This window comes from Xyrauchen texanus, chromosome 5, assembly GCF_025860055.1.
Source record: "Xyrauchen texanus isolate HMW12.3.18 chromosome 5, RBS_HiC_50CHRs, whole genome shotgun sequence".
Taxonomy (NCBI): Eukaryota; Metazoa; Chordata; class Actinopteri; order Cypriniformes; family Catostomidae; genus Xyrauchen; species Xyrauchen texanus.
Genome location: NC_068280.1, coordinates 35,064,164 through 35,081,409, shown reverse-complemented (window position 1 = coordinate 35,081,409; position 17,246 = coordinate 35,064,164). Strand labels below are relative to the sequence as shown.

The window sequence follows — 17,246 nt, the reverse complement described above, 5'->3', positions numbered from 1 at the left end:
CACTCTTTCATACAGTAGATGAAAGTTGTCTCTGTGCATGACATAGGTGCTACTTTGAGCAGTGAAGTTTGATCTCTGGGTCACTTGAGAAATATACATTGTTGTTTCTGCACCTTTTCTTTCCAAAAACGTAATCTCTCACACATTGTAAAAAGTCATAATTTGCAGTTCTTACTAAAAAAAATGATTTCTACTTGATCCGACCCTTAAAAAATACTTTTTAAATTGTAACCCAATGTATTCATATTATAATAATTATTATATTAAATTTTTTTTTTACTTTATCTACATCAAAACTTACTTTAAACTTCCTATTTTGAAGACCCTCAGAGCAGCATGTGTTTTTCAGACTATAGAAGTTATAAATTATCAGTAAATAAAGATTTAAATGCAATTTTTCAATCAGAATTTGAACAAAATTGCAATACATGTCTATCTTAAAAACACATAGGCTACACTAGTTCAGACAGAGGAGGAGACCTCAGGAATTCAATTTACCCTGAAGTGTCAAATGAACTTTACTTGCTGGAGTCTGTGGGGTCAGGGTTCACACAAAAAGTCTCCCCCTCCCCCTATCACCAACATAAAAGACATTTAAAGAGCACAGATGGTTAATGGGTATCTTGTTTAACATGCACATGGATACAAGCTCCTCTTTCTCCTCCTGTGCTTTCTTTTCTGGTGGAAGATGATATAACAGTATAAAAGCCTATATCAGTCTAGACAAAGGACAACTGCTAGCTCCTTAACCCACAACTTAAGCAAAAATCACTGTAATTTGGGTAATAGTGTTATTTGCTGAAACTCATTCATTGTTTTATTTATACTACAACCAAGCATAATGAATTAATTTCAACAAAGATCCTGTTAGCCCACCATTACAGATGATTTAATTGCAATGTCTTTTTAAAATGTGCAATATACGCTGAAAAAAGTGGTAACCTGCAATTGTTACCTCAAGGATCTATTTGTACTAAAATCTACTACCAATAAAAATGACGTACCTATTTTGTCAGGTAAATTTAGGCCGATCAAGTAGGTCTAACATTTTTTTTATTTAGATGTTACCTCATAAAGCAAGTGATTTGTTTCATTATTATTTTTTGTGTGAATGTTTTCAGTACAGGCATTTAATTGAATTGCACCAAATAATTTAAGACAATTATCGTTCATTTTATTTTTATTTATTTATTTATTTATATTACATTGTTTTTTCATATTAACAAAAATGAAGAAAAAAAAATGTATCTCCCCAGAAGACCTCTGTTTATTTTATCCTTAAAGTGTTTACGTTTTTCTTCCCCGTTCTCCAAACTTTCCGTCACGCTCTCTCTTCTCCTGACTCGGGAAACCCGAATGTGTTTCCTGTGGTCCGCTCGCTCATTGGCCCGCTCCCTTCCGACGAGTAGCGGATTGGAAGAGTCCGTTCGACATCTGGAAGAGAGGAGAGAAGAGAATAGGAGAGAGAGAGAGAGCGCGAGAGAGCGAGATAAAACAGAAAAAAGGAGGAGAACGGGTGCTGACATTTGAGGTGAGTTATGTGCTAAAAAAATCTAACCTGCACATTAGAGCAGCTGGCTTTTGGATTTGTGGATGTCAAATATTTGCTGTTTGACACATTTGGTGGTTAAGAAGTTTTAAAAGGTTGGAAATATGAAGTTAAGAGGACATTCTTCGCCCTTCGTTGCACAGCGCGAGCAGAAAGCGGACATAAGCCAAGGCAGATGGGCTTTAAACTGTATCGTTTATTTACATTGTATCCTCGAGAGGACATTCGAATGTTGCAACAGTCATATAAACACAATGGCGCGTGTCAACATTTTGGCGCGTCTTTGATATTATTATATCCTGTCCTGTTCGTTTTTGAGATGGAAAGGAGTCTTGTTCGGGGGTCGTGTGTGTAGTCGCTGCTGTCCTTCCCAATTTAGCTTAACTCAACGGGTCACTTTGTGCCTCGCTGTTGAGCCTTCGCTTTTGCGAGGAATGTCATTCCAACGTTAGGGTGTGTATTAGCAAATAAAATACGCGAGTCGCCTCTTCCCTCGCAGGTCTGAGGTGGTAGGCTACGGCACCCTTGCTCAAGGCCAAGCTATAGGCAAAGTCAAAGCTGCGGGAATCGATAGACTATCATAAGGACTTGAGGCAATCGCGCACGTTAGTTTAAGTGAAATCACAATCATGTTTGTTTGGAGAGATCAATGTGAGCGCATGCACGTAGCGGCTGATAGTCGCCACTGCGACGCGCACCTACAACACAGTCGCGCGCCCGTAGGCCTGTGTGTTCTGTAAGTGCGCGTCGCAGTGGCGAGAATCTAATCCTCTTTCATGACGCCCGTTCTGCGGCAGGCACAGGCTGCAGCCAGCGCAGGCATGTTCCCTGAATACCATTTTCCCATTCTCCGAACTACAATAGCAAATAATACTTTACACCAGCATAAAACCACCCACGTTAAGGCGTTTACTAGCTCTGGCTATCCTGGGCTGTGAGGCCAGGGCTTCAAATGTAGTACGTATATGGAACATTGAGAGCAGCTTTGGGAATTGTTGCTATTTGAAAGCTACTTACAACATTTCTGGAAAAAAAATTCGTTTTTTAAGTGGCTTCCAGTAATTTGTCAGTTTGTTTGTGAACATTGAAGTGTGTTTGTATATTCCAAGAGATCATTTCTGGGCCTTGCATATTTATCTTCAAGAGATGTGTGGTGTGATAGCTTAATGGTCTTGTTGTTATTACACTGTTTATATGCTCACAATAACTGGGGGCACATATTATAAATAGTACATTATTATATAACAATTTGATATGGCAATTTGAGCAAAATAGGATCATGGCTGCCCCACCTCTCACTCCCAGTTGTGTACATGCCCCCAGTAGCACATATATTTTCAAAGGGGTCCAAATGTCTGACTAGTTTCACTAAACAAGTTTCACTTGTGCAAATGCTTCTATTTATTCTATTTTTATTTTTTACATGGTGGTGTCCATTATAATGATTGCTGATTATAATTATTGCTGTGCTGAATTCAGCTATATTCTAAGCTGCAGACAGTGTTGAAGGGAAAGTTCACCCAAAAATGAAAATTCTTTCATCATTTACTCACCCTCATGCCATCCCATATGTTTATGACTTTCTTTCTTCTTCTGAACACTAACAAAGATTTGTAGAAGAATATATAGGCTCTGTAGGTCCATACATAAATTATATGCTGCTTTATGTGCTTTTTGGAACTTTAAAGTTTACTTGCACTGTGTGGACCTACAGAGCGGAATATATTCTTCAAAATTGTCACTTTTGTTCAACAGAAGAAAGAAAGGCATACACGTCTGAAGCGAGTTGCGTGAATGTCCCGATCTAAGGGGGAGAGATTGAAACTGCACCCGGCTGATGCGCACTCGGTTGCAGGAATGCTCATCCCTCGAGCGCACACACTTAATGCAGCTAGATTATAACGCGATGGCTCGTAACTTCCATCCATCCAGCCATCCATCCATCGTCAACCGCTTATCCTGTGTACAGGGTCACGGGGGGCTGGAGCCTATCCCAGCTAACATTGGGCGAAAGGCAGGGGACACCCTGGACAGGTCGCCAGTCCATTGCAGGGCTCGTAACTTATTGAATCATAATATATGTCACTGTGCATTTCTTATAGTGAAGAAAATTGGCAATATGCAGCTTTATTAGTAATAGAGATTTTGTTTTTTGTTAGTTAAAGATGGATTGAAGTGAACAGAAAGGTGAGAGAGGAAGTCTTCGCCCCATTATACACTGCAACAAAATACGTGTATGATTTGTTTTGGGTTGTTTTCCAATAAAAATATCTAAAATGCATTTAAACAATGTACATTTACTTTAGGAACTATACTACAGAAGACATTTTTTTAATCTGAGAATGCTATAAATATAATATTAAAAATACAAATATTTTAAAATATCTAAAAATCCTTTAAAATATGCATTGACATGAGAAGCAGCATATAAGATATTTAGACTTGCTTTTAGAGAATATATCTTGAAGGTAAGTATATTTTGCCTTTACTGCACTCGCAGAAGTATAACCAAGTGACAAAATACACTTGTATACAAAATACACTTATATTTAAGATACATTCTCTTAAAGCAAGTCTAAATATCATATATGTTGCTTGTCAAGTAAATTTATCTTGTTTTTAGGATTTTTAGACAATTTTAAATGGAAAACAGTGAATTTTGCAGTGAATTTCTTTACTGAATGAAACTTAATAAAAAGTATTTTTTCCCTTTAATTCAGTGAATGTCATTTAGAGGTCCTCTTTATTGTTAGTAAGCACGTTTATTACAACCGGTATAATCGGTTAAGAGCTAATGATTAATCGTTGCAATAATCATCTAATAATTGTTCTAAAAATTGTTAGATTAATCGATTATCAAAATAATCGTTAGTTGCAGCCCTATATTCGAATAATTATTGCAGAACGAATATTTGACTACTCGTGCACATCCCTAGATTTAAGTCAGCGACTGGTCTTGCAGGCACTACGGATTTCAAACCAGCTTGATATCTAGACGTCTTGTTGTCAGGTGTGCACTGTCCCGACAATGAGCCAAAGGCAATTAAATATACAGAGAGATATAGAGAGAGCGCCAGAGGAGAACAAGGTATTGGGAATCAGAGACAAAAAATAATTCAACCGGATCTCATGAAATGTCATACATAATTTCTGAGTTGGCTATTTTGTATGATTTCACACAATGTTGTTCGCATAAACTCGTGCAACTTCATCACGTATAAATTCCTGGATGTCTAATGCAGAAGCGCAAGGACATACTTATTAATTATTAATGCCCTAACCCAAATCCCTTATCTAAACTTAACCAATCAGTTGTGTGTAAACATGATAGGAAGCTGTTTTGTGTGTGGCAGAAGCAAATAATTGTCACTTATTAGATGGAAATGATGTCCAGCGACATCATTGGCTCTAATGAAAGGAATTCAAAGGAGTGCAGTCGCATGATATCATACAAATTAGGGCTGGGCGATATGGCCAAAATTGTTATCACGATAATCTTTTTCATATTGATCGATATTTATCACGATATACATTTACACATTGCACTTTCTTTTTTTTTATTTCAAAGTTGACGGAAGAAAAGAAGAAAAAATAAATTCTAAACAGTCAAAATAGTCTCTACAAAACTGCACAGGGGGTCCAGAGACGGCCAAAGCAGTGGGGTCTGCGGGATCTTTAACCAATTTTACCGTCTTTTACCATTTATCAATTGAAAATGAATGTTAAAAGATCATCTGTTTGTTCTGAAGCATAGTGTCCAGTATTTGTTGAAATATTTTTACATTAAAATTCAATATTTTTTATATTTCTTTAGATTCAGATACCCAAGTATGGGGCATAGAAGCCCTTGTGACTGTGGAATGATGCTGAATGTGGGTTCAGGGGTGTCCCGAGAGAAAACATTTTTAAAAAAATTTTAAAAACATTTGTATATTTTCATTAAAGTGAGAGACTAGTCTACCAACTAGTAATTTTAGTCTTTCCTTATCCATTCCAGACATCTAATTAATTTTCACAAAATTAGAACAGAAATCGATTTGTTTATTCGATTTGTTTATTATTAAAGGCTTGTAACTTGCTGATTAATAAAGATACATTTAGAAGGGAAAAACGTTATGGTCAAAAAGGTGCTTTGAAACCACGTTAACTCATGCGGCGCTTCATGTCTACACACATGGAGGGAAAAGAGACAATGCGTGAGGAGCGGGACAGGGCAGAAATTATGCATGTTTGTTACCAGAGAACAATATTCAAGATTACAGCGCAGAAAGATCAGAGTAGTTGTCCACATCACTGTTGTGCTGTCACGCTCTTCAGTAAAGAAGATGAGAGGGCGCAACCGTTGTCATGAAGTCTTGCGGGGTGGATGGAATGATGTAACCTAATTGTTAGCAAGGCAGCTAGCATTAGCAAGTTCATCCAGTCTGACATTACGTTACCACTGGTGCGTTGTGAGCAAAGCTGAGAGTGTTTTCAATTCATTCCTATGAAAGCCGAGAGTCATGCTCGCAAGGTTGATCGTAGGATTGGCAGTGGTGCGGAGTAAGCTCTCTCCTAATGCTGTGAGCGCCTTTGAGCGGATTTCGTCCGCCCCAATGGAAACGCAGCCTGAGAAAGCCGAATTGCTTGTGTTTTAGCGACTCGCAGTAAATATCGAAAATTTATAAAGAAATACATTTTCTTTATTGTGATATATATCGATATCGTTTTATCGCCCAGCCCTAATACGAATTAGGCAAAAGACTACCCACTGTCTTTATTATTATTAGCATGTTTTAAGCACAGAAACGGGCCCGAGCCATTCTTTCATGTTTTTTGACATGTTATCATGAATAAACTGTGCGAGTGTGAATGTATTTCATTATCATAAACGGGATGATGCTAAAGACAGCTGTAATTGGGTCCAAACTGTTTTGGGATTTGTCCACTTCAAACACATTCAGACATTGTGCTCTTAGTGCCAAAGCTGCGGAGCACTGCCTAATAAAACAAGAGTTTAAACTTTGCATGAAAATTCTGCTCTTAACATTGTAATGTGTCTCTCTTGTACACGTGTGATCAGATTACCCAAAAATGCATCTTAATACCAGGTGTACACATGGCCTCAATCGGGGATGAATTTTTGTGTAGTTGATACACCCAGTCTGCGATTAGTCGTATAGTGTGCGCACCAGCACGACAGAAAACAAGACTGCAAGTCGGGTAGTGTGCTCTTGGCTTTAGTACTGGGAAAAATAGTGACTTGATTTATATACTGTAGGCTAGTTCCTGTAAAGAACTTTGTGGATAATGGAGGAAAACTCAGCATAACCCTCTGTTCAGTTGTCTTTTCCATTGGCATTCTCTTCTTCGTGATCTCCTAAACTTGACTTTTATCCCTTGACTACTTGTCTTGTTTGTTGTGCAGCAGCAGCTCAGTGGATGTTTTTTTGGTCAGCTGTAGTGAAAATAGTATCCTTGTCCAGGATTTATATTTCCCTTTTCTTTGGCTGAGGAAGGTTGTGTTTGGGAATGAAAGTCTGCTGGAACGTTTTGCTGAGGGCTGTTTTAGTAATAAATTGTGCACTCTTATTGTGCTCATCAGGATTTGTTGTATGATGCAGTGTTTGCTATTACATTCATAATGGTTTGTGTTTTTTTGGGGATATTGGTGAAGTATTAGCATAGAAATCCACAGGAGACTGTTTTTTTGTGTGTTTAAAGGGACATTGACATCACTACTAGCTTGTTTTGTGAGAGACTAGTCCATAATATAGGCCTAAATGCTCAAGCGCACACATTAGTTCTGACTGTCTGCTCAGAATAAAAGCCTCACCTGTTGTTCCTGTCAATCAGACATGCAGTGTCAACCAATGAACCAAAGATGTGTGAGGGAGGGCGGAGCCAACTTATGTTGTTCAGATTGTATTTGAATTGTAACATTTATATGCACTTTGTTATGTACATTGAAAAGTTATACTTTAAATGCACACGTGAAATAACATCCTTCTTTTTTACATTTATTTCAATTTGTGGGATGCTGCAGTTTTGCAAATTATTTATTTTTCTTTGATATTGTGCATTATTCTATTATCAGTACCGCCGCTACCTACCAGTTTTAAAACTAAACCCAAAACACCTACAGAACAATAGATTACAAGGGCATTTACCTTATTCTGATGACGAGTAAATATTTACCAGGCCATGACAACTAGGTTTGCGCATACGCGCCTTCCAAGGACTTCTGAGAACAAAGCGCGAAATTGCGATGCTACTGCCCAGATTAGGCAAAACTGTCTGATTCCATTCAGTTTTGAATGAAATCTAGTCGTCATGGCAACTGAATAAACAAAACCTCGCCTGGTCAATATTTACTGGTCAAGTGCAAGTCAGACAGAAACTAAAAGAAGGATTTTTATTAAAATTTAACGAAAGTAAATTTAAATTTCGTGCGATCTACCAGCATTGCCTCTGTGATCGACTGGTAGATCGCGATCGACGTATTGGGCACCCCTGGTGTAGGGCATCAACTACCTAGGGGGGCACCATCTTACCCTAGGATGGCACCAGAAAGTCCACCGGCTGCCCTTACTTGTTCGCTATACATTATTCAAGGACCCGAAAGCAGTTGCGGAACACTGACGATCGATTCACGCTCATATCACGTGTAGGGCATCAATTTGGCAGCGGTGGCCCTGTCTATTATGCTGTTCAGATTGTATTTGTTTTGATTGGTTAGATTTATATGCACTTTGTTTATATACAATAAGTTATACTTTAAATGCAAATGTTTAAAAGTATTATTTTTCTTAACAAATCAATGCATTTTTAAATAAATTGTGGTTAAGGTATTAAATTTAATTTAATAATTGAATTAGAATTGTTTTAACACCAATTATGAAAAGAGCTGGAATGCCCATTGCTAATCTGAAAAGAGATAGTGTAGCAAAACATCTCACGGCGGCATATCCAGTGCTCTGTATGAGACCGGAGAAACCATCAAGCTCGGTGTAAGCAGCCTTGAGAAGGCAAGTGCTGCAGTCTGAGGAGGAGAAGAGGAAGCAGCTGAAAATAAAGATAAATCGCATACTTCATTGTGAAAGAAGAAGAACCTTTCGTCAAATTTGGGCCGCTTATCAGACCCCACCACAAAAACTGAGTTTACATTAATCCCACATACGACAATGTGTGGAGATGATCGGTCAAATTGCTGACATAATGAGAGATCGCTGGCTGACCTCTAAGTATGCCAGACAGTCAACATACAAAAGCCGCTGGACAACTGATATCCTTTGATTCTAGTAGGCATGGGTTCAATGTGTGATTTGGGAGGTATGGGCCGTTCCAAAGATGTGTGTCCCTTAGTACATGCACACACACTCATACGCGCAGTATAAATATGTATGTAATTTGTTTGTTTGTTAATAAACTCTGTATTTCATTTTCACTGTGCTCCTAAATTTCTTTGTGTGCTCCTAAGTTTTTTCATTTAGGAGCGCATGTACTCCTTTGGAAAAAAGTTAGCGTAGAGCCCTGCTAGAGGATAAATATGCTAATATGACAATGTGCTATTGAACACACCTGTTTAGCCCATTTAAAAAAATTACATTTCAATGTAAATAATATATTAAAAGAAATGCATGTTTCCTTCACATGTTTCTCAATCAAGGATGCAATGCTTAATTGTTTTTAAGTAGTACCCTACTGAAATTTGTTTATTCTTTGCCAAATCATGTTTTCCTTTTTATTATTATTATTATTATTATTATTATTATTATTTCCAGAACTTTTAAGTTTTGAGTTTAAATTAATGTAATCTTCAAAATGGTGTCTAATCATTTCATTCTTAAAATTTTAAGTGAAAATAGAACTGTTCAACATTTTTCCCCCAAACTTTTATTCAACAGCAGTCTTGCTTGTGATATATTGCTTAATTATTATTATTATTATTTATTATTATTATTATTATCATTACAGTGAATCTTACATTTTACTATAGAGTTGTAATATATTTCTTTCAAAATTTCTTTAATTTCAGGGCTCTAGCTTATATTTTAAAATGTGCTTTTATTATGATGTGTATATTTTGTCTGAATTTTCACTTTCCAGATAATCAGTAAGCGACATTTTAAATCACGTCTGAAATCTCATCTCTTTACACTGGCCTTTAAGTCTGACAAATGAAATTTAGGACACAGTTTTGGAGTGTTTGTATTTTGTTTTAGATTACTGGTGTTTGTGTACATGGTAATTTCAAAATGTTAAGTTTTAAATTGTATTACTATACAACTCTGTTGTTTTAAATGCTGTAAAAATAAAGTTGAGTTAAGAGATTAAAGAGCAAATGCTGTGATTTAATTATATAAATATATAGTTTACATGTGCTGTGTGGTTCACAGTAGATTATTGCTCTGGTCTATCATCTGATACAACATGTTTTGAATGATTCTGTGTCATTTCCAGTGTATGAGCCTTCAGATTTATAAATTAATTGAAAGTATGCATCTCTAACACGCTAATATTGCAGCTTTAAGCAGTTTAATAAATCACACTTGGACATGTCACAATTTTAATTTGTTAATTGCCCAATTCAGTGTAAGGAGTAACAGAGCACAAGCTGAAATTGAGCATTTTAAAGCTGTCGTTTGTCAGTCATACTGCATGCTCCTCGTGCTGGTACCGAATTGAGTGCCCTTGTTCAGGTCCGGTGCTCGGTACTACCGGTACTGCAGAAACACTGGTTTCATTACATCTTTTTTTATCAACTTAGTATCGAATTATGAACTTGGTGAACTACAGGTATTCCTTTAAATTCAAATCTCTTACACTTTTGGAGAAGAAATTGATAAAAGGATGAACTTCACAAATTCCTGATTTCTAATTTAACAACTGCAATAATCAGAAACAATATCTTTACTCTTTTTTCTTCTGTTGCTCTCTCTCTGTCCTCCCGTTAACACACACACACACACACACACACACGCACACACATCAATCTTTGAGCAGCAAACTGGAGTGATATTACAATTTCAGAGTATGTGTCAGCCATCTCCATACAGGATCTAGTATCCTTGTTGCAGCCTGTGTGGTTTTTTTAGGTAAGCGATGTGATGTCACTGCTAATACTGTAGCAGCATCCTCTGGGCATACAGACGTGTGTGTGTGTGTGTGAGTGTATAGTGGTTTATATTCCAGCAGGCTGCTGCACTATGTCTGTCTCCCTCTTTAAGGGTCTGGACTTGCTGACTGGGGAAAAAGTGAGTCAGAGGGGAATAGAAAGTTGGCTAGAGAGAAGGCGAGAGGGAGGTGTCCTGTAGAGACTGCAGCTGATGCCTGAGAGGGGGGTATTTAGTACAGGGGTATCTGTAAGGTTGGGTTATTGCCCTATTATAATGTTTTACAGGAAATTGCTGTTACTGCTGGCAGTGAGTTTGAGACTACTGTTCCATCAAGATTGATTAGGGGTGTAACAGTTCAAATATCTCACGGTTCAGTTTATATCATGGTTTTAGGGTCACGGTTTCGGTGCGGATCGGTATTTGTCTAGTTCAGAAAAGACTTTTTTTGTACTGCCAAATCCAAAGTAAGAATTCTCTGTTTGGTAACAAAAACTTTAACAGGTTTTCACTTAATAAAAACCATTCTTTTACAGTAACCATTGTTTAACATAGTAAAAACATAGTAACCACAAAATCATCATGGTTACTGTCATGTTTATAATCATGGTTATATGGAAACTGTTATAAAACCATGGTTAATTGTATCAAAACCATGATTTCTGCTCAGAAAACCAGTCACTACAATATTACTATACTAAAACCATTTATCATGATTAAAACCCTTTTTTCTAATTACTAACTCAACATTTAAACTTAATGCTTGCACTATTACGCTACATGCATCGACATAAACTGCATTTCAAACTCTACTTTGCACTTAAAATGGATACGAGGGATGTTGTGACATGGCTCGAGTGTTTTAATCATGCGTAGAAATCACATATCTTTGTCAGTAGTGTAGGGAATCATATCATTGGCAATGAACACCCCAATCACTTTAGTTATTGGTCTATCCCTGTTCGAATTAGCTGAATGCTTGCTTAAAAAGGAAAGGGAGTGTGTGCAGTTTCGGCTCATCTTTCCCCGGTGATTTCAGTGTTATTGCCAGTATACAGCACATGGGTTGAGCGATGTCTGCAAACAGTGCCTGTTTTGTAAACATTTTTTGACCTTCGCTGTTTTAATTGAATGCAGAAAGAAAATGACAGGAGACCTGAATAACGCAGGGGGCTTCTCGATCAGTGGGCTGTTTTCTCCACTTGTTATTTTCAACTACACACCATGCGTGCAGAACAGTGATGTCATCAAGTTGACCCTTGTGAAACACTGGCGGAATGTATCCATTTACAGATCCATTCAGGTGCATTAGCGGAGGCTGTAACTGTGCGTGTCTATTTGACGCACTTATTTTCTTGCAAAACCTTCTGCCCCAGATCAATAAACTTGAGGTGAACCGCAGTGCCAATGCTTACCGAACCGTGGGTGGCAACCATACAGTTTTTTTTTTTTTTACTGAGAACTCTACACCCCTAATATAAATGTAAACAAGTTAGTAGGCTACTTTGTCTTTGCAAAATCAGATGGCCACCCTACCTAAGGCCAAAGTATACTTCGGTTGTCCATGTTGCTGAATGCTCCGCACACAACATTATACTGTTGTAAAACCATGGTTAATTGTATCAAAACTTTATCAAAACCATGATTTCTTCTAAGACAATAATGGTGACAGCTGTCATGGATATTACAGTCACGGTTACTACAATATCACTATAGTAAAAATGATGGTTTGGGTGCTTAACTAAAAAAAATATTTTCTCTAATTACTAAATCAACATTGACATAATACCTGCATTTTTATGCAACATACTGTACATAAACAAAGTGTATTTCAAACTCAACTCAGCATACTGTATGTTCAACATTCAAAAGTTGTATTTCACTATAGAAAGAACCTTGCTATAAAAATGGATATGAGAAGGTATTACATAACAAGACTCGAGTGTTTTAATCATACGCTAAAATACCAAATCTTCATCAACGGAGTAGGGCAACATAACTTTTGCAATGAAAACCCCAAGCGCTTTATTGTTATTGTTTCATGCCGGAATTAGCACACAGTGCCTGCTTAAAAACAGAATGGAGTTTGTGAATTTCAGATCACCTGCAGCCCTGTTTGGGCCCATGTTTCCCAGGGTGATGTTGACATAAATTATTAATCATATATCTATATATTACCAGTATAAAGCACTCGCGTTGAGTGATGTCTGCAAACAGTGACTGTTTTGTAAATGTTTTTTGACCATCGCTATTGTAATTTTTATAAAATTGTATTTTCCTAGACAGGAGACTTGAATAATGCAGAGGACTTCTCTATCAGCAGCTTATTTTTTCTGCTTGCCATTTCAACTACATACAACACATGCAGAGCTGTGATGTCATCGAGTTGACCCACGTGAAACTCAGGTGAAGTGTATCCACCTCTATTTGGCGTTTTGTTTTCTCTGTCATTAAACTTGAGGTGAACCATTTGTTTCTGTCATTAAACTTGAGGTACCAGTGCTTACTGAACCTACGTTTTTTTTTTTTTTTTACAGAGAACATTACACCCCTATTGACTGTTCTAAAAGTGTGTCACAAAGCAGTTGTAGAAGGAATACGTTGAATATGTTCATATTCCTTCATGGTCAGTAAAGTAGGACACTTTGATATGAAACACGGTCGACTTGTGATTCAAGTATACCGGAGCATTTAGGGTACTAATGTGAATGGAAAGTGGACTGAGACCCATCTTAACTAAAAAAAAAAAAAAACATTGTATTAGTCAAAAGGATGTGAATAAAAGGTTGTTGTTTTTTTTACGTTGTTTACTTCAAAGGTTCTGGGTTTGTTTCAGGATTCAAGAATAGATTAATTAAGAGAACTGTGAAGTGAGCAGCCAGGATTCACAATTCAGCATTTATTGGACTTGAAGGGGGATGGGATCATGGTATGATCCCACTGTCATCTTTAGTGTGTGTATGTTTGTGTGTGTGTGTGTGTGTGTGTTATTGTACACTCTTCTTATGTGACCAACAGTTGCCTTCAGCTTGACTCAGGATTATGAAAGTGCTGTTTCATTCCCTCTGTGTGTGGGTCCAGTATATGTGTGTGTGTGTGTGTGTGTGTGTCCTATTTCCTTTACTGGCTTAACAAAAGGAGGGTTGAATTGTTATTTCTCACTCTCTACTCTCGCCATCTCTCTTGTTCTCCCTTTCTTTGTTGCTTTTGGAAGCAGACAGCCATATGGTCTGTTTTCATTTAGAAAGAAGGACTGATGCCTCTTATTCACATGCTGTCACATGCTTTCAACTGGGTTCAGAAACGACATTTGAATTTTTACCTTAAATATTGCCAAAATTCTAATTAAAGTCTCAGTGAATTTCAATGACAAGGGCAGTTCGATTTGGTGTTTTGAGATATTTCCTACTGAAACAAGTGGGGGCGGGACGTGTCGAACGACTGGACCCATTTTTAAAAATAGCTGATAGTTTATAGCCCCCCCACACACACACACACAAATGGCCATTTCCACCATGCTACTCATGCCAGCACCCCTATTCAAGTCCAATGCAGATCATTAAGAAACAAGTGAGTAAAAGAAAATATATCCATGTTTTGAATCACAATAAACTAAGCATAAAGAATAAAGAAAACTTCCAAAGAAATATCCGGCTAACAAAATATATAAATAAACTCCAGCAACTTTCCTCGCTTCCTAATAATCCCTATGCCCTATTCCCTTCTAAGACAATTATATTTCACTGTTTAAGGGATTCTTATTGGAAAGACTCAATAAGAATTTTTGAATTCTATTGTTCTCCCATAAAAGTGCTCTGCAATGGCATGATCAGCACCAGTTAGAACACAGCCAGACACGCTGAACTGTTGTAGGGGGAGGGTGTGTTCTTGTTCTAGAAAGCATTTGACTGGACAAGGTTTCACAACCTCTATGTGATGTCATGGATGTTCCTGAGTCTTTTTAGCTGGAAGAGAGAGACTGCAGATTTAACATTTTCTGAAAAACATAGGTAGTACACTAGCATATAGATGACCTTAAAGCTAAAAGTAAATCAGCAAAACTTTAAATTTGATTTCACAGGGTCTTCAAAGTCACCAGTTTTTTAAATTGATGTTGTTTCCTTAGTACACAAGAGGCTGCAACAAATTCATGATGTTTTATTATTGCAAAGAACATTCCTGGCTGTTATAAAAGAGCATTCCATTTTAAACTGAAGTGCAAAAAAAAACAATTATTACATAAATCAATAAATTATTAAGTCATTAAGAATGCACTATGTTTTTTAGACTCAGTGTCTAAATGTGTGCATGTGTGTGTGTATGTGTGCATGTGCGTGTGTGTGTGTGAGGTATGTTGAATTATTTGCCTGGCATACAAACACAGAAAACAATGATTTGCCTGATAATTCAATTCACTGACCCCTTGAAATGAGAGGTCACGGATACTGACAAGCCTGACATCACTTCCTATTTCCTGTGAATGTTTTCACAGTGCCTGAGTAGTGAGTTCACAGTTCCAGAGCCGTAGCTAATGGGGTGAAAGGTGGTAACTATTCTAGGGGCCCACAGGTCCAGGGGGTCTCACAACAAATTTTAAACAAATTTTAAACTTTTTCATATGAAAGTGGCCCAGAGCAATATACAGTCAGGGTGCCCAAAATTCCTTGCTATGGCCCTGCACAGTGCACACACACTTGCATTCCTCTGTGTGTTTGTTCAAAGGGATTGTGTGTTGGCATGTCAGCACAGTCAGACTTTTCTTCATGCTGTTAGTGTTATGAGAAAAGAATAGACATATATTCTGTTTTTCTGGATGTATTTGTATATTATTCTGTCTGCCTCTCCTTGGTTGACGTTCAGTTGTGATCAAAATAAATTAAATTGTGTCAGGCATTTCAGATTTGGAGATGTGAAAAACACACAGAAACTTTCTCTCCTTATTGAATGTTCTTCCGTTGGCAAATTCTGTTGACGTCCATCTTTTTATTCTGTTGATTTTTTGACAGTAAGATGAGGTGAGATGCAGGTTACATATGCACATGAAGGTAAATCTGCATTTACAATTTTTTTTAGCTGCGTGCGAGTGCATATGTTGTCAAGGGTGTCAGGTCTAGATGGTTTTTTTTTTTATGGTAATTTTCGTGCCTCAGATCAATGCACTTTCAAACCTGATAGGTCCAATGCATGAGTATGTGTGTGCCTGTGTGTGTATAGGCCTATGTCTATGCCTCCACTCAGCCATCTCTGCTTCTGTAAATTCTTATTTGTCCACCCATTACAAGTCAAAAGAGGATCTTTGAATTCTCTAAATGTTTTATAATAGTTTACTCCTCCACCATTTAACTAAATGAAACTTAGACGTATTGCCACAATTATAATGCAACTGAAAAGAGTAATTTCATGTCTGTTGAAGATTGTCTTTTTCAATGTTGAGTCATCCCATGCAAAACTCATTGCAATGATACTAAGATGTTCTGGTTGGTTGTTATGGTGTTACTATGTGGTTGCTAGGTCATAGTTAGCTGGTTACAAGGGTGTTCTTGGTGTTTTCTAAGTAGTTGCTTTACTTGCTTACTAAGAATGGGACCAGGGCTCCAGACTAAAACAGTGACTTTGGAGCAATTGGCTCATTAACTGAAACATTAAGGACAAAATCATATAATTGCTCAATTTAGATTGTTCAGAAACAAGATAGAAAGCAGAAGAAAAGGAAGACAGCTGATAACCCATTAATCTGAGGTTTAATAAACAGTTGTGACAGGGCGGAGGGCGGGCCGGGTCATGATTTTACACTGGGTTTCGGCACCAGTGTAATGGGAATAATGGAAAGGAGGAGGCGAGAACCGGCTTGGCAATATAAATAATAGTTTAATAAAGAAATAAACCAAAAGACACAAACACACACATAGGATGGACAGCTGCCCGTAAACATTCTCTCTCTGTCGCACCACCGTCCGCAGTCAGCCTTTATCCCTCTTGGAGGCTTGATTAGCCTGATAAGGGACCAGGTGTGTATATGAGACCGCTTCAGCACTGGCTTCAGACTCGAGTCCCGAGACGAGCATGGCGCCACGGCATACACCGTGGACAGACCTCTGCTTTTTACAGGCAGGAGTGCCCCTGCAGCAGGTGTCCCGACGCATCCTGGTCACGACTGATGCCTCCAGATCGGGTTGGGGCGCCGTGTGCAATGGGCACACAGCTGCGGACCGTTGGAAAGGGGCCCCGCTGCACTGGCACATCAACTGCCTAGAGTTGCTGACTGTTTTCTTTGCCCTGCGGAAGTTTCTCCCGTTAGTTCGAGACAAACATGTCCTAGTCAGGTCAGACAGCACCACCGCGGTAGCGTACATAAATCGGCAAGTCGGCGTATGCTCCCGCCACATGTCACGACTTGCCCGTCGTCTCCTCCTTTGGAGCCAACCGTGACTCAAGTCGCTGCGTGCCACTCACATCCCCGGTGACCTCAGTGTGATAGCGGACGCACTGTCACGACAACGCTGGCCCGGTGGAGAGTGGAGGCTTCTCCCCCAGTCGGTTCAGCTGATTTGGGAACGATTCGACAAGGCCCAGGTAGACCTGTTTGCCTCCTGAGAGACCTC

General features: G+C 38.2%; 1 protein-coding gene across 5 annotated transcripts in view; it reads left to right on the top strand.

Moving 5' to 3' along the window:
- The first annotated feature begins 1,434 nt into the window (after positions 1–1,434).
- The window catches only part of LOC127643902 (amyloid beta precursor protein binding family B member 2-like), a 106,690-nt gene continuing 90,878 nt past the window's right edge, over positions 1,435–17,246 (top strand). For 4 of the 5 annotated variants that reach the window (XM_052126839.1, XM_052126840.1, XM_052126835.1 and 1 more), the window contains exon 1: positions 1,435–1,531. The gene's annotated coding sequence lies outside the window, so the exon portion shown is untranslated. Of the gene's footprint in view, positions 1,532–12,926; positions 13,051–17,246 lie in introns of all 5 variants that reach the window. The other variant, XM_052126837.1, reaches the window with a different exon arrangement.